This window comes from Ursus maritimus, unplaced genomic scaffold (assembly GCF_017311325.1).
Source record: "Ursus maritimus isolate PB19 unplaced genomic scaffold, ASM1731132v1 scaffold_16, whole genome shotgun sequence".
NCBI classification, from domain to species: domain Eukaryota; kingdom Metazoa; phylum Chordata; class Mammalia; order Carnivora; family Ursidae; genus Ursus; species Ursus maritimus.
Window position 1 is genome coordinate 37221375 of NW_024424008.1, and position 23639 is coordinate 37245013.

At 42.9% G+C, this 23639-nt stretch overlaps 1 protein-coding gene and 1 pseudogene across 3 annotated transcripts in view; one reads left to right on the forward strand and one right to left on the reverse strand.

The window, feature by feature from the left end:
- The window catches only part of NTM (neurotrimin), a 658310-nt gene that overhangs the window by 268027 nt on the left and 366644 nt on the right, over positions 1 to 23639 (reverse strand). The gene's annotated exons all lie outside the window — the stretch shown is intronic.
- On the forward strand, positions 15580 to 17776 carry LOC103660680 (annotated as a pseudogene).

Below are 23639 nucleotides of genomic sequence, written 5' to 3' on the forward strand. Positions count from 1 at the left end.
AACACATCTGGAGCCCCTGTAGCGAAGTGATTGACCAGTAGGAAGTATAAATCTCTCTTGGGCATTTCCAGCTACAGCGGTCATATTTGTGTTAGAAATGTAGCTGTTCCCCTCAGCTAATGCAGAGGCCATGGCTCCTTCCAACAAAACAAGGAAAGGGGGCATGCTATTTAACATCTAGGATCAAAGTAAAACATAACCTCTAAATCCTCTTTTTTTTTTTAAAGATTGTATTTATTTATTTGACAGAGATAGAGACAGCCAGCAAGAGAGGGAACACAAGCAGGGGGAGTGGGAGAGGGAGAAGCAGGCTTCCAGTGGAGAAGCCTGATGTGGGGCTCGATCCCAGAACGCCGGGATCACGCCCTGAGCCAAAGGCAGATGCTTAAAGACTGAGCCACCCAGGCGCCCCAATCCTACTCTTTCCATTGATCTATTTTTCCAGTCTTTTGTCAATACCACACTGTCTTGATGACTGTAGCTTTATAATAAGTATTGAAGTCAGGTAGCGTCAATCCTCAACTTTGTTCTTTTTTTTTTTTTTTTTGATATTGCATCCACTATTCTTTTACTTCTCCATATAAATTCTAGAATCTTTTCATTGATATCTACAAAATAACTTGCTGGGATTTTGACTGGGAATGTACTGAATCTATAGATCAAGTTGGGAAGGACTGACATCTTGTCAATAGTGTCTTCCTATCCATGAACATGGAATGTATCTCCATTTATTTAAGTTTTTTTGTGGGGGGGCGGTTGGTCATCAGAATTTTGTAGTTTGCCTCATAAAGATCTTATACATATTTTGTCAGATTTATACCCAAGTATTTCATTTGGGGGGATACTAATGTAAATAGTATCCACTTGTTCATTGCTGGTATATAGGAAAGAAGCCCGTCTAAATTCTGACACCAAATGATTTCTTCATTTTGGTTCTAGAGTCAAACATGTAGATGCTTACCTAACTTGCGATTTGAAGTGTAAGAGAGAGATGGTATTGAGAGTGACCTGACAATCACCAGCATTTAAAACACTGTATGACAATAAACATGGTAGATACAGGCAGACACCTAATAATTAGGTTATGATCCTGGTACTCATTCCCCAAATTGGAAAACGGAGTAATAGCTCAGGGCAACCAATAACAAATATTATAAATGTAGTTAGTGTTTTACAATTTAACAATCTGCTAATACATGCAACTTACCTGATCATGACAACAAGACACATATTCTCCTCATTTTACAGATGAGGAAACTAAGCCTCAAAGTGGTTTGCTGACTTGCCTAAAGTCACACTGCTGATAAATGGCAGTGTCAGAATGGGTCCTCGTGTCTTCTGGCTCTAAATTCCAGTCTTTCCACTATAACTCAGAATTTTCCAATGATTCAGGAACAGTGGTGGGTATTTGCCCAGCTTCCGATATCAGTCATGTTCCTTTTTTCTACTCCCATTTAACACGGAGAAGCAAGAATCCTAAATCTTGGGTTTGCTAATGATTGCACATTCATACCCACTGAGTGACAGAAATATATCTTGGGGAATTATAGTTTAATAATCCCACAAGTCAGCACATTAATGCCCAGAGACAAAAATAAAATGTATGACTGTCTAAATATGCTTAAGGTTATTCTGAATACATTTGAGAAGATTTGAAGAACTAAAGCCCTTTTCTTTCAGCACTTTAGACTGAGTCTTGTGACTATCCTGCATTTCCACATTCTCGTCTTCAGCTATACCTGGATACTCTGTATGTCTTTCTCTTCCATTGCCTGCCTTGCAAATTAAACAGCAACAAAACAAAAAATGATTTCCTCAAATAAAAAAAAAAAAACACCGTAACACACACATACAAAAACAAGAGCAAAAACAAGATGTAGGCTGAAATGTACATTTTATTTTTCAAGATTTTATTTATTTTTTTGAGAAATACCATGGGGGAGGGGCAGAGGGAGAGAGAGAAGCAGACTCCCTGCTGAGCAGGGAGCCCCACAAGAAGGGGTTCGATCCCAAGGTCCTGGGATCGTGACCTGAGCCAAAGGCAGATGCTTAACCAACGGAGCCACCCAGGTCCCCCGAAATGTACATTTTAAACAAAGAAAGGCTCCAATCCAGATACATGTAACTAAATAAATGAATCCCCTCCAATCTAAATAAATGAACCCCTTTTCTTCTTCAATATTGGATATGGAAGCTTCCAGCTTCTTTATTTTATGAACAGCAGGACAAGACTAACACTGTGGGGGGCGCCTGGGTGGCACAGTGGTTAGGCGTCTGCCTTCGGCTCAGGGCGTGATCCCGGCGTTGTGGGATCGAGCCCCACATCAGGCTCCTCCGCTGGGAGCCTGCTTCTTCCTCTCCCACTCCCCCTGCTTGTGTTCCCTCTCTCGCTGGCTGTCTCTATCTCTGTCAAATAAATAAATAAAATCTTAAAAAAAAAAAAAAAAAAGACTAACACTGTGGGATGCCTACTATATGCCAAGAATTGTGTCACATACTTCCACTTACATGAACTTAGTCTTGGCCACAACCAGGGGACTAGCCATTACCTCTTTCTATACCAGTAAGGAAACTGGGTGCTCCAGTGACATGCTTATGGGCATATAGCTGGCAAATGGTGAGCTGATTTCTGAATCAAAATCTGAAGTTAAATCTGTTTCCTTCTCTCAAGACCTGAACAGGTTAATGAGATCACCTGTTGGCAGAAGAAAAGATTCCGCAACAGGCTGAGGAAGATGAGAATATAGGACACTTCGTTCTCATATTTTAATGGCTAAAGAGATTTATAATGGACTGCCAACCACTCCTTACTCCCTGCACTGCAGGTTGGAGAGAGAGGGGATAGACAAGCCACCTCAATATAAAAAGGTTTCAGAGAGAAAGGGGTGATGTCCAGGACCCCAGGACCAATTATTCATTTTTGATCAGTATCCCCAATGTTTTGTGCCATGGGGGCATTGCTAATCTTAGGTTAATATGAAACAAGAAATGACCCCAGGGGTGCTAAGGAAGGCAAAAGCTCTTCTACCAAAAAGCGTCTCGCAAACTGGTCCGCTCCCTGGTACATGTAACTCCCGTTAGTCCTTCCTGTGAGTCGAGTCTTTGGAAGTGTCTAGTGTGCCCCGGGTCTGTGACACTAGTCCGTCTCACCTCTGTGCCCTATATAGGCTAGCTCATGAAAGTAATACATAAGTAATAATAGGGACAGACAGTCCTTCAGTCTCCATTCTACTTAATCGCCCATTTCTCAGACTGGTAAACTGAGATGCAGAAATAATAAGAAACCCCTCACATTGGAATCGTGACATATCTATGAGATTACAGTCTCGTGGCTGCCTTAACGGATCCTCACCAAAAAAACCCTATAAGGTAAATATGGCAGATATGTTTGTCATTTCCAGATGAGAAAACTAAGCTGCAGACCGATCAAGTGATTCACTCGGTCACATGCACAGCATGGGGGCATGACTGATTTGTACGGCTGGTGCTTCTCCCCTCTTTGACTGCTGATGTGTGCCTCCGCCCCCCCTCACCCCTGCCTTGATGTGTGCCTCTGCTCTCCCCACTCCCACCTTGACGCATGCCTCTGCACCCCCAACTCCTGCCACGGACTTGTGCTCTGCTCCCCACGCCCCTGCAGCTGATGTGTGCCTCTGCTCCCTTTGGTTCAGGCCCCCTTTGGGGCTCCCTGCCCACATGGCTGATAGCTCTATGTGCTCCCTCAGTTTTATTTCCTCTGACAGCCTCTGGTAAGGCTTCTCTGCTCCACATCCCCTGACCTCAGGTCCTTCTCACTTCAGTCCACCTGGATTCAAGGATGACAAATAGAGGAATATAGACAGGAATCTGTGATTACAGCTTAGGAGGGACCTTCCTAGAGTCATGCACAGACTGAGAATTTGACCAACGTTTATGAACAAAACAAAGACCCCACTTTCAAGGAGCTTATAAGCAAGCAGGGAGAAACAGACAGCAAACAAAATAAATAGGTAAAATGGCATAAAATAGTAGAAGGTGATGATAGCTATGAAAAAGGAAAGACGAGGGCAGGTAACAAAAAGGGAGATCCAGGAGGCGGGGTGAGGGAGCAGGGTGGAGAGGGTCAGGGCAGGCTGCTCTGCCATAGGCAGGGGTGGGCCTGCTGGGGAAGGCGAGGTTTGAGTGAAGACCTGAAAGAGCTGAGGGCCAGAAGCCTGGGGGAGGGGGGGTCTCCGTGGGAAGAGTGTCCCAGGCAGAGGCAGCAGCCAGCGCGGGGAGCAAGGAGACCAGCATCGCGACAGTACCGTCCCTCCGAAGGCCCTTGCTCAAAATAACCACCCAGGGACAGGGCAAGTCTTGACAATGGGCCTCAAGAGGGTAAGGTTTTGAAAACAAGAAGCATGTCAGAGAAGCGAAGGGCAGGAGGGTCTGCCTGGGTGGAGCGCGGCTATGGAGGAGCTCCCTCATGCTGCACGGAGGAGGAGACGCTGAGCAGTGAGGGGAGGGGGGTGCAGAGAACACAGAAAAGATATACACATTTGACCTCCTTTTAGGGCCCACCTTGCCTGGTCAAAGTGGGTGTGATGGTGAATTTTACGTGTCACCTAGACCGGGCTAAAGGGGGCCCAGAGAGCTGGCAAAGTATCATTGTTGGGTGTGTCAGTGAGGATGGTTCTGGAAGAGAGCAGCACTTGAATGGGTAGGCTGAAGAAAGAGCATCCCTCCTCATCACTCAGCCAGGTACCGTCCATTCCAAGGCAGAAGAAGGGCTGAAATCCCTTTCTCTCTTCTTGAACCTCTTCTCCTTCCCTCAGACATGGAGCTCCTGGTTCTCGGGCCTTCAGACTTGGTCTCAATTATACCACCAGCTTCCCTGGCTCTCCAGCTGGTGGCTAGCATATCTTGGCATACTCCAGCCTCTGTAATCTCATGAGCCATTTCCTAGACTAAACTGTATCTTATATATCTCTGTATATCCTATTGGTTCTGTTTCCTTAGAGAACCCTCACTAACTTGGTGAGCTTCCTTTGGAGCCGATATCCCATGCTGGCAACCTGCCTGAAATTAGTCTCAACTGTGCTCACAGGGCCCACAGGAAGTTGCGCTGGAGTGGCCAGGGATGGCCATGGTGGCACCAAGCATGGCCACAGCAGCAGCAAGCACTGACTGAACCCTGATCACAAGCCAGCCCTGTGCTAAACACTACACACATACACTCACTCACTTGTTTAAACAGCCCTACGGGGCAAGTCCTAATATCACACCTTCCTTTGACAGTTAAGAAAACCAAGACTCAGGAAAGTGAGGTGACCCAAGGTGGAGCCAGAATTCAAATAGCCCTGTTTCACTCAAAATACCACACAGTCCTCGGGGCAATAACAGTCGCCAACACACACAGCCAACTCTCCTCTCCTCACAGGGAGAAAATCTTCACTCCATATTGAACACCGAGCTAGAGACAGCCATCTTGGAAGTGTCGTAGGCCAAGGGAACGCACGAGGATAGTAGGCGAGGTCAAGAAAGGTAGAGGGATCAAAATAACCCTTCACACGTAATGAAAACAATTTCACATTGCCTTCAGTCATCCACATTTGAGGGGAGTGACTCAGAATTACTACTGCAGGACAGGAAATCAAGGGAACCTGGAATCCAAGCAGACCACACATGCCACAAGCTAGCTCCAGTTCTTCCCTGACACCATCATTCACGCAGGTAGAAAATCGCTTCTGCTCCGCCCCGTGCGTGTGCACACATGCACATTATAATATTTTGTTTGCAGATCTGCCTATTTACATAGTTAATTTGGGATCTGTTTGCAAACACAAATTAGTTTGGTGCAATTACTTTGTGCACGGACATAGAGTTATCCGCATGAGCAGTTTAACAGCATGGAAATGGCTGCATGGTAGCATATGGCTGTCTATATATAATCACAATATTACCTGCACATATTAGTTACATAACAGTTACATTATAATTAGGGCTGCTTTTAAGCCATTCAAAAGAAAAAAAAGTATTTTAATTAAATCAGCAAGGTGTTTTAAGTGGAGAGAAGTGAGAGAGAGTGTTTACGATGCCCAGCATTCCATCAACTGAAATGTGACGTGCACGTCAGAACCTTTCTGGCTCCCATGTGGGGAGAAGCTTTTCTGGTAACAACACTGAATATTATCGTCCTGTGACCTTGCGCCCAAACAAGGCCAACTGCTCTCAGACTCACCTCGGGCCGACCTCCGATCATGGAGTCCCAGGCAAATGTCAGAGCTGGAAAAGACCTCCATGGTTGTCTGGTCCACCTGACCATCATCCAGAAAAGCCAGCTGAGGCCTTGGCAGGCAGGGTAGCAGACTCGGAATCACACGGTTTAGTGGAAAAACAGATACCAGAACCCAGATGGCCTGCATTACGAGGCTGACTCTAGTATACCGCCCACATCATGGCACAGCCATCACACTTTTGAAAGGTGACAGAAATACCCCCTTCAGCCCAATTTCCCCCAAATTAGGAATCCACACATGTTATACACACTCAGAAAATGAAGTGGTATCACACACATCGGTTAATAAATAATAAAAATACAGGGTTAAAGAATTTATCATAAGCCACTCAAGCAAAATGTGGTAATATTCAAATTTCTTCACACCCCATCTAGTACTTGCAGTTGTAAAAGAATGTTGCCTTCAGGGGCACCTGGGTGGCACAGCGGTTAAGTGTCTGCCTTCGGCTCAGGGTGTGATCCCGGTGTTGTGGGATCGAGCCCCACATCGGGCTCCTCCGCTATGAGCCTGCTTCTTCCTCTCCCACTCCCCCTGCTTGTGTTCCCTCTCTCGCTGGCTGTCTCTATCTCTGTCGAATAAATAAATAAAATCTTAAAAAAAAATAAAATAAAAAATAAAAGAATGTTGCCTTCAAATGGGAGAAATCCATTTAAATGTATTAGAATGGAAGGAACCAAGCTTTGTCAGTTGAGTTCCAGACATACCAGGTGACACTGGGCAGGTTACTGAAACTTCTCATGATTTCTCTATGATACTGAATTACACACTTAAATGCTTCCTCTGCTTTATATCATGAGAAGGAACACTTCATCCAATAGGCACGGCATTACCGTGAGCTTCAAATTACAAGAGGCAGGGCCATAGTCTTAAGGTTGATATTCCCATCTCATTGCTGGGTGATATGGGTCAGAATATTCCTTACACCCAATTTCCCCCATGCTGCCAAGTACAATATTGTCCCCATCCTCCCTTGTGGAGAAAATGTGAACTTGGAGCCTAGGGGAGGAAAGCCACAGGATGCTGTTATTATCACCAGGCCAATTGAGAAGAACAAATAGCATCTCAGCATAATCAACATCTTATCCCAAATCGCTTCTGTCCTTCCTCCCCACTACACCATTTAACACTCCATGCAGACGAGACTAAACATAGTTGGTTGCATAAGACAAGAAACAGACCACAGTAGAACAGGATAAGAGATCACTGGTGTCCATCAGGAACAAATGACCATGTAATAACTCTGTAATTACATGGTAACTAGAACTGATTGAGCCTGTAAATTATATCCTTGTCACCTCCGGGTAATGATGCAGTTCTATCTCCCATCTACAGAAAGCAGCAGCACATGGCCCACAGTCACTGAGAGATAAGGGAATTCTTGGCTGATAAAGCAGATTTGCCGCTGCTGATAGGTGATAGAGAGACACGCTGAAATCTGGGAGTTAATGATTTTCCAGTTGAGGCATCACTGCCTTGCCATCCATAGCAAGGCATCTATTACGCGGCCAGTGTTCTCCATCCTTAATCAAAGGGATTGATTAAAGTTCCCCAAATCAGAGATGAAAGGAACAGACTCCCCAACACATGCACACAAAATTGTTCCACATGTGCGTGGCCTCACACACACCGACAGCTAATGTGCACTCCCCCAGCCATTTAATCTGCAGACCTTTGAAACATCGCTATTGTAGCATTTCACCAAATATTTTAATACTAGGAAGAATATTGTCTCTTTTTATGCAACATTCTCTCTGGGACCATTATGCAGAGGCATTAAGAAATTGCGTGTGGTGGATTATTCAGGAAATATTGTTTGACAGCAGACTGTGCACATAGCATTCTGTTAGGTGTAAGAGAGGAAACAAAGAAGCATAATACTCAATTCTCTCCCTCAAGGATCTGAGTCCACTTACACAATAATATAAATATGTAAGAAGTTAAATTATAATGCCACAAGGCAGTATATAATTAACTGCCAAATGACTGGTACAGACAGTAAGAGCTGCGGAAATACAGAAAAGAGGAACTCACTTTGGGATGGTGTAATCATAAATATGGCTTCCTAACCGGTTCAAACGCACACATAAGAAAGCTGCAATATCACGTTCGTTGAGGTCTGTTAGAAAGAGACATTTCCAATTTCTCTCTATCCACAGTGCTCTCCGTTCTCCAAAAGCAAATTAACACAAAACTAACAACAACAATAGATATTTTTCTTTAATGAAAAACAGAAATGTTTTTATATAAGTGTTTATAACTTGGGGATAAATAGGTAGAGAGATAGAGAGATAGATTAAGATAGATACTCTGTCCACAGTAGTAGGAACGTCTTCTGGTGAACACAGGGACTTAGCAACTAGGCTAAAACCTGAATGTACAAAAGGCTTCATCAAGGCCCCCATCCGCTGGCAATAAACATGGGACACAATCCACTGAGGATCAGTAGGGGTACATCTCTGAGATCATGAGGAGAGACAAAGAGCCTGTGAGTCTCTCCTGGTTCCCCTGCCCCTAAACTCCCAACCTTCTAACTGCTATTCCCAACTGGTGTCAAGAGATTAACAACAGGATGGGAGTTCTTATACAGCTATTGCTGAGGGGTAATCAAAATGGCCTCCTGCGTTTTATCTGGATTTATTGTAAACCCACTTGCCATTGTCCCATCACCACTTGAGCAAGCTTTTCACTGGCTGACCTTCCAGCCACAGATCTCCAGCCACATTTACCCTGCAAATGTTCTTCACTGATGTGTGAGGTGCACAAACCCACCTGGTATAGATCTTCAAGTTAGTGACCTTCAGGTTCGGGACCCTCCAGAGATCTTGGAGATGCAAAATGTAGCACCTACTGGTAGCTGATCTCGGGGCGAGATTAAGGCACCAGGTAGACAGTGTGCATTTATCCAGGGAAGAAATATAACAATATACCATCTAGCCTCCGAAGCCAGAGGGAGTCAGCACTCCTCCTGACCCTTAAGTATTTGAAAGGTTTCCATGAAAATTTTCTCATTCTTGAGTGAATTAGTGCTATCCCAAAGAAAACATCCTCTACAATCACCAGAATTCTAGTAAGGTTAAAAAGAGTCATATGTTCCGATAATGCTTCACCAGAAAAAAATAATAAAATAAAATAAAATAAAATAAAATAAAATAAAATAAAATAGCCAAGTTAACTATGTCCTTTGTAATGTTACTCATCTATGGGTCATCATTTCCTGGTTGAAGAAATAAAAGGATTAAATGAGATGATCCTTAAGGTCCTTCCTAGATTGAATAGTCTATGACCTAGAAAGGCTCTAATGATCAGTTCTTCAAAAGCTAATGAAGAATAATCACATCCTCAATCTCAAGCTGTAGATAAAGAAAAAGAGACCGCTGTTTTAACCAACCATTAAGTCTATAAAACAATTCAGTAATCTTGGCTCCTAACCTATGTCTGACTCATGAAACAGCTTCTCTCCAAGAACCAAGCAAGATCCTAGGGACTATACTGGGCTAAACCATGGCGGGTCCACAGAGGCCTTTGTTTGATTTCACATGTAGGAACTGTATTCCCAACAGGATGACGGAACCTGTGCTCCCATGCTGCATCTCATTCCCATGACACACCCCTAGACGAAAGTAACAGCATCAGGGGAACATCGAACTGCTCATAGGCAAGTTGGTCTTTCATTTGGCTTCAGAAGGCAGGTCCTTCTCTTAGTCAGAACTCGATGGCAATGACCGGATGGGACTTCTCTCTACACCTGTGATTCTCATTTTATTTACAGTGGCCACAGGATTGATATCTTCTCCCCTGGAAAGAAAGCTTTCTACTTTGCATTGGAATTTATCTTCAATAGCTGCTAGAAATCATTATCACACAATAATGTTCTATTCACGACTCACGTTATCTCTTCAGCGAGGCAGATTGCCAGACGTTTGACTGCCTGACAGCAAGTCCATTTGGCGCACGACAAAAATAAAACCTTGCATTGCCTGGAAATAACACGAGGCACACTCATCATCTAGCTGGGGATGATTGGGCTACTTTCTCTTTCTGAGGAGATGTCAGAATCCATGTAAATCACCTAGTGCTTTTGCCTACAGTCACAAGCACACTCTCATTATGTGTGTATAGTGGGCACGAAGAAAAAGCTTGTGAATAGACCAAAGTTACTACGAATCCCACAGGTGAAGCTATGAGGTCTAGAAGACTATGGGTCCGTGGCTATACCCGGGCCTTGCTCATTTTTAGTTGGATTCATTGATCCAAATGTCATTTCTGTTAAATTGAAAAACGTTTATTGAGATCCTACCAAGTGCTGAGTACTGATGTCGGTACTTGAAGCACACTGATGAATACAGCCTCCTTCCCTGGAGAAGTCCGATTTTGAAAGCTGAACAAAAAGATGTGCACGTAATGATGACATCTAATGAGGCATGTGAATAGGGTGTTGGCGGGGTCCCGAGAAGGACCACCGTATCCTGGTTATGAACTCAGAGGAGCCTTTTCAGAGGACTTGCTATTTGAATCAGATGTCTTTTTTTTTTTTTAAGATTTTATTTATTTATTTGACAGGGACAGCCAGCAGAGAGGGAACACAAGCAGGGGGAGTGGGAGAGGAAGAAGCAGGCTCCTAGTGGAGGAGCCTGATGTGGGGCTCGATCCCAGAACACTGGGATCACGCCCTGAGCCAAAGGCAGATGCTTAATGACTGTGCCACCCAGGCGCCCCTGAATCTGATGTCTTAAAGCAGAGTCACTAAAAACAGAGGAGGGGCGCCTGGGTGGCACAGCGGTTAAGCGTCTACCTTCAACTCAGGGCGTGATCCCAGTGTTCTGGGATCAAGCCCCACATCAGGCTCCTCCGCTATGAGCCTGCTTCTTCCTCTCCCACTCCCCCTGCTTGTGTTCCCTCTCTCGCTGGCTGTCTCTATCTCTGTCAAATAAATAAATAAAATCTTTAAAAAAAATAAAAAATAAAAACAGAGGAAAGGATGGTTTAGAAGACATACTCCTGTGGGAACATCACATGGCAGTTCAGAGGTGAATGGGTGTTGGCATGGGGACAAGGGAGTATGATATCTATAGGAAGCTCTGAGTCACTAGAGCTTACAGGAAGAGTGATGGTTTCTACCTCTCCAGTCACCAGAGGATGTTTCCTTTTGGATATGCTGAGATTGAGGTCCCTACTGGACATTGACTTGGATGGAAGCTATATGTAGAGGGAAATAATTTGATTACATTCAAATAAGGCATCAGAGTCAGAGACGACCACTTGGGTAGCCCCGACACATTAACAACAGTGAAAATTCGGGAAAGAGATGAGGTTTCCCATGGAGAAAGCTAACAGCTTGGGTCATGGGCAGAACCCGTGTTACAGGGGCAAGCACAGGAGGGAAAGAGAGCACAGGAGACAAAGCCATGGCAGCCAGAGCAGCACAAGGAAAACCAGGTGAGGAGGAAGCGCTGCAGAAGCCAGAGCGTGGGGTTTCAGGAAGGGGAGAGGTGGGGCGCAACAATTTGAATGCAGCAATGAAAGAAGCACTCTAGAGTGCACTCTGGATTTGCGCAGAGTTTGGAGGCTTAGGTCAGAGCCATTTTTTAATAGCTGTAGCAGTACAGAATACAGATTCCAGCTGATTAAGGAATGAATAGAAATGAGGGAGTAAATTACTATTCAAAAATGTCAATTAAGAATGAAAGAAAGGGACAGAGAAAAAGCAGGAGAGGGAGCAGAGGGCTTGGGCGTGTTATGTTTTGGGAGAAAAGCCAGTAGATAAGGAGAGGATTTAGACTCCCGCCCACAAGAGATTATATAACAGAGTCTGACTCTGCGTGAAATATTAGTTTCAACATCCAAGATAAATACAGGTCTAAGTCTATTCCAAACTTTTATTTAACCCCATCGCCAGCCTGGACCTTTTTCCCAAGCCCTAGGTTCATATAGGCAATTGCCAGCTTGGCATCTCTACTTGAAAGCCTACTGGACATCTCAAATCTTCATGTTCAAAACAGATCACCTGATTCTCCACTCCCAACTCTCAAACTTGTTCTCTGGCCAGTCTTCCTGCACGTGGTTCCAGGTCCTCTAACTAAAAGACCTGGAGTCCTTGACCACTAGCCCTCTCTCTCACCCAAAACTCAATCCACCAGCCCGTCCTGATGGCTTCACCTGTGAAACAGACTCAGAAAATGACTATTCCAACCATGCCCACTTCCACCTGACGGCCAAAGCTGCCATCATCTCTCATCTGCAACATGGTAACAGTCTCTCCACTATTCTGATAACCGCTGGACCCTTACATCTATTCTCCCCATGTTATCAGAGTTACTCATTGAAAAAACAAGTCAATCCCTGGCTCAGTGTTCTTTAGTGACTTCCCTTCACATAAAGACTAAAGGTTAAAGACTTTTAGTGGTCTACGGACCCTCCCTAATTGTGTGAGATTCAGTTACTGGGCATAGTTCTTTACTCTTTTCCTCTCCCACTGTGGGCAGGGTGGATCTTCCCGCCTGTCAACTTTGGACTTGGCCCTATTACTTGCTTTGACTTCGGGGATGTTAGCAGACAGGATGCGAGCAGGCTTGAGTCTTGCAAAGTGCACGGGTGATTAGTTTTTCTTCTTGTACTCTGGAGAACAGATTTGGGGGTAGGAGATAGGTTCTGATTCTTCACCCTGGGTCCCAGATGAACCTCTGTTGAAGAGGCCTGGCCCAATTTACAGTCTACAGCCAACACAGCCAAACCACAAATTCAAAAGTGAGGGGAGAAATGCTATTGTCGTGTGCTCTGAGTTATATCTGCGGCACTTCCATGGTAATAGCTGACTAATTCAATTATCTAGCCTCCCACAACCTCTCAGTTCTCATCTCCTTATCCCTCCCTCCCTCACTTTGCCCAAGTCATATTTGCCTCTTATTTTTCTGATCCCAAACGTGAACTCCAGCCTCAGGGCCTTTGTACATGAAGTTCTACCTCCCTACTCCACACTAGCCCAGCGGTTTCATCTCTCTCTCTCTCACTCTTTTTTTTTTTTTTTTTTACTTCCTTCAGGTCTCTACTCAAAATATCTTAACAAAAACGTTTTCTATGACTCCCTCCAGCCCTCCTACCCCATGCTATGGTTTATATTTCTCCATAATACTCCATAATATAGCTGACATTTCATCCATTTATTTATTTTTTAGCCTATAGGCCAGAGCCTCTAACTTACTTTTGTACATATAATCTGCTTAGTAATTAAATAAACATAAATTCAAGTTCCCCTGCTGATTTTCAATTCTCCCTGTCCTATAGAGCAGTGTTTTTCCAACTGTTGTGTGTGCACCAGGAAGCAATGAGTGAGATGATTTTAGTAGAAAAATAGACAGATTTTATATCAATAAAATATATTTAATTTTATTCTAGATCGAGTAGATGAGCTGGGGGCTTTAAAAGTAATTGGTGAAAAGGGGAGGTAAAGAGAAGCATCGGGAAGCAGGACAGGTAGTGTGGTCAGGTGCAAATGACCCCAGTCACCTCCAGAGCCCTTGAGAGCTGCTCTGAATGACAACAGAGTTGCTCTGTGACTGATGTTTACAATAATGACCCAAGTAACAAAATAAGATAAATGATATTCTCTGTGCTTTGCTCAATAAGACAGAACAATAATATATTTTAGAAAAAGAACTCTATCAAAAAGGATTGTAATGTTTTAAGTTCAATTTAAAGGATGATAGCTCAGTTATATGACAAATTCATTCATGTGGAACACTGCTGGTACTTCATAAATAAGACTTTCCTATATAAACATAAGGATTTATAATGAATTTGCTGATTATTCTTTCCCCATGAATAATAGGCAGAATTGATTGTATACCCACTCCTCTTCTCTGACCCCCCTCCTCCCACCCTGATAGGATTTTCTTCTTTTTCTCTTAAAAAAAAGGCAGTTTGTAACCAATAGTTGTAGCTATAAGTTAATGTATACTCCATTTCACATCGTTTCAACACTAAGTGCCCACACGATTATTTTTCTGCCTGATGGACTACACAGACTGAATTTGTTAAGTGATAATTATTGGATTAAACAGAACTTCTAGTTTCCAGTCTGGCATGAGAGGGAAGTATTACTCTCATCCCACAAGAAAAATGCTGAGCAAACTGAAAATCAACAACTCTTCTTAGATCCAGCAGAGAACTGAGGCCACGGAGCAAAGTGCTGTCCCCAACACTGAAGAGACAGACGGGTGAATCACATACAGACAGACAGTCGCAACTTACAGGAGCAGAAGCCCGCAGCAAACACCTTTGTGGAAATGAGTAGTGAGATAGGAGCACTTGCACCGTGACCCAGGAATGACCACAGGAACAGGGTGGACACTGTAGAGAGTTACAAACTCCAAGGGGCTCCAGTCTTCCACAGGCCCACACACACAGTTGTAAATATCCCCTCCAGGAGCTCTACCAGATTCTCTCAGTGATGATCGGAGAAAAATCCTCTTGTGTTCAGTAGCGGGGAAGTAAAGGTAGCCTTTTTAAAACAAACCCAGAGCATTCTGTTCTTCTGATCCCAAGAGAAATTATTTTAACAGAGTCTGGGGAATAGGAAATACCCAACTGTAGTCTGTGACAGCCTTCCTACCTCAACTTAAGGGGGGAAAGCAAAATAAAACAGGTGCAACTGTAAAGCCCCCAGTCCAGGCACACAGGCTCGCTGAAACACTGAGATTTAATCATAGGACTAGAGAATGCTTCTCTTCCTCCCACATGTTAATTACCTCCATATCAAAAGGGTTTTGTATACTGAAAGAATTACTCATCTCAGATGATATTTAAGAAGTCTCTAGGGAAACCCAAAGACAATCGGGTAGAAAAAAAACGAGAGCAGAAGTCGTAGCCTCTGACACCTGCAGCTACAGCAAACTATAAACACTGTTGAACCCGTAGCCAGATAAATATAAAACCTTACACAAAAATACCAATTTACCTCAGTTCCTTTCACCCTGTACATCCTGCATGGCTTTCAACAAAAAATTACAACACATACAAAAAGACATAAAACACGGGTTGAAGAAACGGTGAGCATCAGAACCAGACTCAGATATGGCAGAGATGTTGGAATAATCAGACTGTGAACTTCAGACGGCCAAAATTCTAAGGGCTCTGAAGGCAAAGGGGACAATGTTCTCATAAGAACAGATGGGCAATGTAAGCAGAAAGGCGGAAACTCTAAGAAAGAATCAAAAGGAAATTCTAGAGCCCAAAACCACCACAACAGAATGCCATTGATGGGCTCATCGCTAGGCTGGACATGGCTGAGGAAAAATCAGTGAGTTGAAAGAAATGTCAACAGAAATTTCCAAAACTGAAATGGAAAAAGAAAATGACAGGAAAAAATCAACCCCACAGGAACATAATATCCAAGAACTGTGAGCGGCTATGAAAGGCGCGGTATACGCGTAATGGGCATACCAGAAGGAAAAGAAAGAAAAAAGACCATGAGAAATATTTGAATATATGAATATTTGAATATATGATGGAGATTTTCCCAAAATTAACGACAGACACCAAACCACAGATCTAGAAGTTCAGAGAACACCAAGACGGGAGCCCAGAGAAGACCAAAAACTACACCTCAGCACATCATATTGAAACTGCAGAAAATCAACGACGAAGAGAAAATCTGGAAAGAAGTTAGTGGGGGTAGGGGTGGGGTATCACCTTACATATAGAGGAGCAAGAGAAAGAATCAGATCTGCCTTCTAGAAAATTGAGAGCTTCTTTGTGCCCCGAGAGCTGTAGCTGGTGGCTCCATGGCCGTCACCATGCCACAAAACGAATATATTGAGTTACACCGGAAGCGGTATGGCTACGGTTTGAATTACCATGAGGAAAAGAGAAAGAAAGAAGGTCAAAAGGCTCACGAATGTTCAAAGAAGACAAAAAAGCTGACAGGTCTGAAAGCTAAGCTCTACCATAAACAGCGCCATGCTGAGAAAATACAAACAAAAAAGACAATCAAGATGTATGAAAAGAGAAGCACCAAACAAAAGACTGATGGAAAGAATCCACAAGGAGCAATGCCTGCGTGTCTACGGGCCAGGAAGGGACTGTCCCGAGCTAAAGAACTTTCCAGTATGATTAAACGAAAATGAAAAGAGAAAGCGGGAAAATGGGAAGTCCCTTTACCCAAAGTTTGTGCCAAGGGAGAAACAGAAGTATTAAAGGTTATTCAAACAGGAAAGAGACAGAAGAAAGCATGGAAGAGGATGGTTACTAAAAGCCTGCTTTGTTGGAGATGGATTTACTCAAAAACCACCTAAAGATGAAAGATTCATTAAGCCAATGGGCTTATGTTTCAAAAAGACCCATGTAACACAGCCTGAACTGAAAGCCACCTTTTGCCTGCCAATACTTGGTGTAAAAAAAGAATCCCTCATCCCCACTATATACAACTTTGGGTATTTTGGGGTTTTTTTGTTTTTTGTTTTTTGGGGTTTTTTTCCATTATTAAGGCTATTTTATTTTATTTTTTATTTTTTATTTTTTTTACAGTTGTTATCATTTATTTTGGGGTTTGGATTTTTTTTTAAGATATGTGTTTTATTTATTTATTTATTTATTTATTATCCCAATCCCCCACCCCCCTCCCCTCTAAAGCCCTCAGTTAGTTTCCTAGAGTCCATAGTCTTTCATGCTTCATTCCCCCTTCTGTTTACCCCCCCTTCCTTCTCCTATCTTCCTACTTCTTATGTTCCATAAATGAGTGAAACCATATGATAATTGTCTTTCTCTGCTTGACTTATTTTGCTTAGCATTATCTCCTCCAGTCCCGTCCATGTTGCTGCAAATGTTGTGAAATCATTCTTTCTGATGGCTGAGTAATATTCCATTGTATATATGGACCACATCTTCTTAATCCAGTCATCTGTTGAAGGGCATCTCAGCTCCTTCCACAATTTAGCTATTGTGGACAATGCTGCTATGAACATTGGGGTGCATATGGCCCTTCTCTTCACTACATCTGTATCTCTGGGATAAATACCCAGTAGTGCAATTGCTGGATCATAGGGTAACTCAATTTTTAACTTTATAAGGGGCAGCCCACGGAATGGGAGAAGATATTTGCAAATGACATTACAGATAAAAAATTAGTATCCAAGATCTACAAAGAACTTCTCAAACTCAATACATGGGAAACAAAACATCAAATCAAAAAATGGGCAGAAGATATGAACAGACACTTTTCCAATGAAGACATACAAATGGCTAACAGACACATGAAAAAAATGTTCAAAATCATTAGCCATCAGGGAAATTCAAATCAAAACCACACTGAGATACCACCTTATGCTAGTTAGAATGGCAAAAATTGACAAGGCAGGAAACAACAAATGTTGGAGAGGATGTGGAGAAAGGGGATCCCTCTTACATTGTTGGTGGGAATGCAAGTTGGTACACCACTGTGGAAAACAGTGTGGAGGTCCCTTAAAAAGTTAACAACTTTGGGTGTTATTACCAAAGGTACTGTCCTTGAAGTGAATGTGAGTTGAGACTTGGGACATGAGGAAGTAAACTTATTTGGGGAAAATATGCCCAGTTTACCATAATCCTAAAAGCGATGGGGCCTAGATGCAGTTCTGCTGATCTGACAGCAGTTTTAGACAAGGAACTCCTTATAATTATTGGAGACTACACACCAGTCAGGAAAACCGCCATTACTGTGGTAGTTCTGAATACCACCAAACAGCCTGACGTATTTGCAGTCATCAAGAGAACTATTTATTCTATCATGAAAAACATTAAAATAGCCCGGTTTAAATAAAAAAAGAAAAAAAAATCCCATCTGACTTCAGAAAACATGCCATCAAGAAGAGAGGAGGTTAAAAAATGTCATGTGTTGAGAGAAAAGAACCACTAACCTAGAATACTGTATACGGCAAAATTCTCCTTCGACGGTGAAAAAGAAATACTTCCCCAAATAATCAAAAACTGAGGGAACTGGTTGTCAGTAGGCTTGTCTCACAAGAAATTTTAGAAAGTTCTTCAGAAAGAAGGGCAATGATGTAGGTCAGAGACATGGAACCACATAAAGTGTTAATTATTTTGTTTTCCCATTCTTACTTATTTAAGACATCTCTGTCACTCAGAGCTTCTGATCAGCATAAGGCGATCAGCACAAACCCAGCGAGTTGATGCAGTTCCAGCCTTTCAGCAAATACATTTCAGTTCTCATGGATGGCCTCACCAAGGGAAGAAGGGAGAGCGCCATCAGGGTTTTGAAATGGTGATCACCGGAAGGCCTATAGAGGTCTATGGTAGGCACAATCTGGGAACTCTGTATTTTTTCTAAATTGGGATAGGATGAGTTTATTTTGTCAGCTTCTTTCCCATTTGCTACTAATAAATCAGGAATCTATAGTGTGGATAAAGTTGAAGCAATTTAGACTTCCGTGTCTTTATGATCAGGAATTAGGAGTCAGAAAAAACTTATTCAATGGTTTTTTAATTGCTAACTAAACATCATCTATTGATTTGCGCTTTTTTTTTTCCAATCTGCTTGTCCCAAAGCAATCATGTAATCCTTAGTACAATTTATTTCTTGAGAAATGAAGAGACACAATTCTCTTTTCTTATGTCCCCTCCTCCAAATCAACTGTATGGTGACTAACATAATAAAAAAACATTAAAATAAAAAAAATAAAAATAAAAAAAAAAAATCCAAGCTAAAACTGAACAAAATGAAACCACAGCAAAAATATTTGCCCTGTTCTCAACACCAACTGCTGCTGGTAATATCTGTGAATTGCCAGCACTGGAAGCTAGTTATACTCACCAACACACACTAGGATTCTCAGCAGCACATTTACAGCCGTATGAAAGCAGATGGCAAAAGCACTGTAGATAAAAGACCAGCAGAAGGGGGGAAAAAATGCCTCTCATGAAAATACCAAAAATGAATGGCTGAACTCTATATTCTGGGCACTTCCGTAACCTAAAGAAGAGCTTCTGCAACATGATCTGGCGATGACCCAACAGTCAGGGACATTTCATAAGTGGACCCCAGGACGGTTTGCATACTTGACTATTTGCACTCCTGATGAGTGACACTTTGCGGGGAGGTACAGAGCGATGGTCATTAAACAGCTGCTTCTCAAGACTTCCTGACAATGCGGGGCAAAATGTTAACCCAAAGGACATCCTGAGCTCCCACGGCAGGGGAAATGTATTACTAGCAGCAATATTATTGGTATTAGCAATAATTATAATAATTATGAGCATATACACAGCACTTTTGTATCTGCGAAATGCACTGCATTCATCATAATGATTAGCATTTGTACAGTACTTTGTATTTCCCAAACATTCTCCGCTCATTAATTAGATAATGCTGGCAACATCTGTGGGCAAGTGTTACTACTCCCGTTTTATAGACGCAAGACAAAGAGAAATTAATCGACTTGCCCAAGGCCGCGTGATGAGTCTATGACAGAATCAGGACTCCATTTTTAAGTTCCCAAATCTCTATTTTGTCTACACTCTCTACAAAGCCGGCTAGTTGCTTCCAGTTGAAGGGGAAAGCGAAGTGGGACAGTCATGAAATTTCCTCACTCCTATAGCCCAGGAGTTGTTAGGAAATGCCACTGAAGCCACATGGAATCTATTTTCATGGAAAACTTCAGGGAGGAAAAGTATTTCTCAAAAATCCTTCTAGGGCACTGGTTCCCATAATTGCCTCAGGCCACACCCCAGGGCAGTTCAATCAGAGTGTCCTGGGTGTGGCCCCAGAGATCAGTACTTTTTCAAGCACCCCAGGCGATCCCAATGAATGACCATGGTTGAGTTGAGAACTGTGGGTCTGAGGCAGTCTTAAAGTTCAAGAAGCATTAAAATTCCCTGGAGGGCTTATTAAAGCACAGATTGCATGGCTCCACTCCCCAACTCCTGATACAGGGGGTCCAAGAATTTGCATTTCTAACACCCTCCCACGTGATGCTGACCACCACCCTTGTCCCAGGACCACACTTTCAGAAGCACTGATCTAAGGTATTTTCAATGCAGACAGAAATTAAATTGCTTCAAAGATGCCTTCAAACTCAGGCACTAAGACTTTGATAACTAGGCAGACATATTAGCAGTTATAGTTAATATGGACAGACCAAATTCTGGCCACACAGGAAGGCTCCATTTTCCAGTTTCTGTTATATGGAACCTGAGAGCACGTGAATGACCACTATACAATGGAGCAGGAAGAGAACTGTCACTCTGAGCCTGGACATTCAACGTCCTGGTCCATCTCCCATGCTCTCCCACTGCTCAGTCCAGCCTCCCGTTCTTTCACCTGAGGTGTGCAGGCCATGCGATTTCCAAGATGGCAGCACCTCACAAGGGGAAGAAGTCAGATCCGGGAGTCCTTGGTTAGCTGCAACACACTCCAGGCAGTAAAGGGCAGAAGAACTAACAGGATTGTATTTGGCCTGGAAGATCTCAGGGCTTATTTATTTCTGCAGCACAGTCTAGCCCATCCTGAAACCCGCCCACATCATGGTCCCTGTACATGGTTGGGGGTTGCTCCTAACCTTCCTAAAACATCAATTAAATTCAACCAACAAGTGAGAAAGAGGCCTAAGGAAAATATTTAAAAGGAAGTGATAGCCACATGCCTCAGAGTTTAAGCACGTGACTGAGTCAGAAGTTGACAACTTCATAGAATGCTCAGAATATACCCATCCCAGTGTGAGTACAGACAGACTCCAGCTGCATAGTCAGCTACTGGTGAGGCATAAATGTAAAAAGGACAAGCACAGCTCTGGGCTTGAACTACACAGGGCTCTCAAGACTCAGTGGTAAGAAACGGAATGGCAGGAACTGACCTATGCACATACTGGTAGGGAAGGGCGCAGCCTGGAGGTCTTTGGGAATATGAACAGATAAAAACTTTTTTAGATCACAAAACAAATTCTATTCTCCTCCCTGCCTAGAGTCTTTCCTCTTTAATTCCAGCACCCACACTGATGTTGTTCTCAACAGGAAAAATCCTAAACAAACCTATGGGGCAGAGGGGTGCTCCTGTGAGTGGACCCTGGGAATCCAGAAACCCAGAGACTGGATTTCTGGGTGGGGTGTACTGTTTCAAAAACAATTAGGACAGCAAGCCACATAGGGTTGTCTGTCCCTAGCTTAGTCAGTCCTCCAGGCGGGGGCAACACCTTTGCCAGGGCTTCTGTCCCTCTCGCATGCCCAGCTGTAACCAGAGGGCCTAATTTCACAGCTGTTCAGTTTCAAATCATACTTATGTTCCCCAGCTGTAGTGCCATATTACTCGGGTTTGTTTGCCATCAGCTTTAATTAAAAGAGGTTTAATTTTCCAACATTATTTTGGCTCCTCCCTGGCCCAACACCCACGTCAAGAGATGCTATGTTTTCTCCCCAGCCTCCACTATGGCAGGTGCCCAGTACCACTAGGGATCCTTTCCCACAGCTTCCCATGAGACATGGCACGCAGAGGTTATAGCACATGGCTAGAGTCTATGGCTCATGAGTCTTCCCTGCACCACGGAGCCTTGTAATGAAAGTAAAATGTTCCCTCTGCAAACCCAGGCCCCTTTTTTATTCTCTACAGTATTTTTTTTTCAAGTCTTCCCACAAGCTTCACATGGAGCCAGCCTGAGGAACTCAAACTTGATTCCAATCTGATTATCCAACATGGTCCTATCAGCTGAGACAGCAACATTTATCACATTAATAGGAAGGATAGAAGAAAACTGGGATCCCATCCAACAGGAGCGTTTTTATCACATGTTGCACTGTCTTACAAATCCAATTATCACCAGCTGAAGGTCTTAACAGCCCTTGAATTGCAGCCTTCAAATCTTAAAGGACCACGATGCACATTTTCTTAGATTCTTTGAACCGTACATTTGTCAGTACAGTTCCAGGCATCCAGTCCACGTGGCAGTTTCAGAGCTAAAGCTGCCTATGGAATGTTTGTCCTGAGTTCAAGCAGTGAATTTAAGAGAAACTTAGATTGGGGATTTCCATTAACTTTATTCTACTCAGCAAATATGAGCCTCTGATTTTACCTCACCGTTAGAGCTAGCATCTTGGAAGCAAAGTGTTGTAAGGCTCTGAGGTGAGATCACGGCAACTGTCAGAAACTGGGGGCAGTGCTTTTTGCGGGGCCACAGGGACTAAAAGTTCACTTACAAATTTAGAGAGCTGTGATAACAAATATCATGTGGACGCTGAAGAAACCTCACCCAAAGTTACAAATATAAAAGTCTGAGAACAGTACTAAATAAAACCCAGCAACTTCTACTAGAGCAAAGAAAGGAACTTGGACATGCTCCGTCCACCAAAAAATAGACTATAACATTGAACAAAATTGAAAAAAAACACAACACAACCATATAAGTTATGTGAAAACTGAGCAAAGGCAAACAATAACCGGAGCAGCATATATTCTTGTGAAAGTGCTGAACTTTAGTGAAGAATTCTGGGGATCTCTGGGTTCTGACCCCACCACCAACTCAGTCAATATGGAGGTTCTTTCATGGTAGGGCACGTTGCGAGGACCAGCAGCTCCACTGCCATGATTTAAGGGGCTCACCTAAGCTAGAGCAGTGAGTGATGCTGGTATTGTTGGCAGAAATGACACTCCAAAGGGCTACAGAGGGAAGCCAATGGTTCTACTAACATGAGGTTTGGGCAGGGTTGGGCAAGCATATAGCCACAAGCTTGTACAGCCTAGAAATCACTCATGTCAGCCATATACTCTTCATTGACTCTGAGGCTGTGAACATGAGTCTAAAGGACACGAAGGGCCCTGATAGAAGGTAAAAACCAAAACACATTGGAAAATGGCCTGAAGTCTGAATATGTTTCCCTATCCACACCCTAATCTATCAGCAGAAGATTTAATGGCTTGAGGTATTCAAGCACAGCCTTTGTTCAATCACTGGCTGACAACTCAGCTGCAAAGACCAAGGGGCAACAAGTAGGAGGTTAAGCGTTAAAATTAAAACAAAGTTTTTTGTTTTTTGTTTTTTTTTTTAACCTGAGGAGGAAAATTAGTGACTGCACACTGTATAGCAGAGAAGACAGATTTCACCGATTATTCTAGCCAATTTACTAAACAAAGAAAAAAACCCACAAAAATATAGGAAAAACAACAACCTTTACAGGGGGAGGACTAGAATCCAGGATCCAGATTTGCTACAATATATCATCTGAAATATCAACTTAAAAAAAAGAGAGAGAGATGCACAGAGAAACAGGAAACTGTGATCTATACCCCCAAAAATGTAGGCAATAGAAATTCTCTGAGTGTTCTGAGATATTCAGTTTAGCAGTTAAAACTTCAAAGCAGTTTTGATATATATATATATATAATATATATATTATATATATATATAT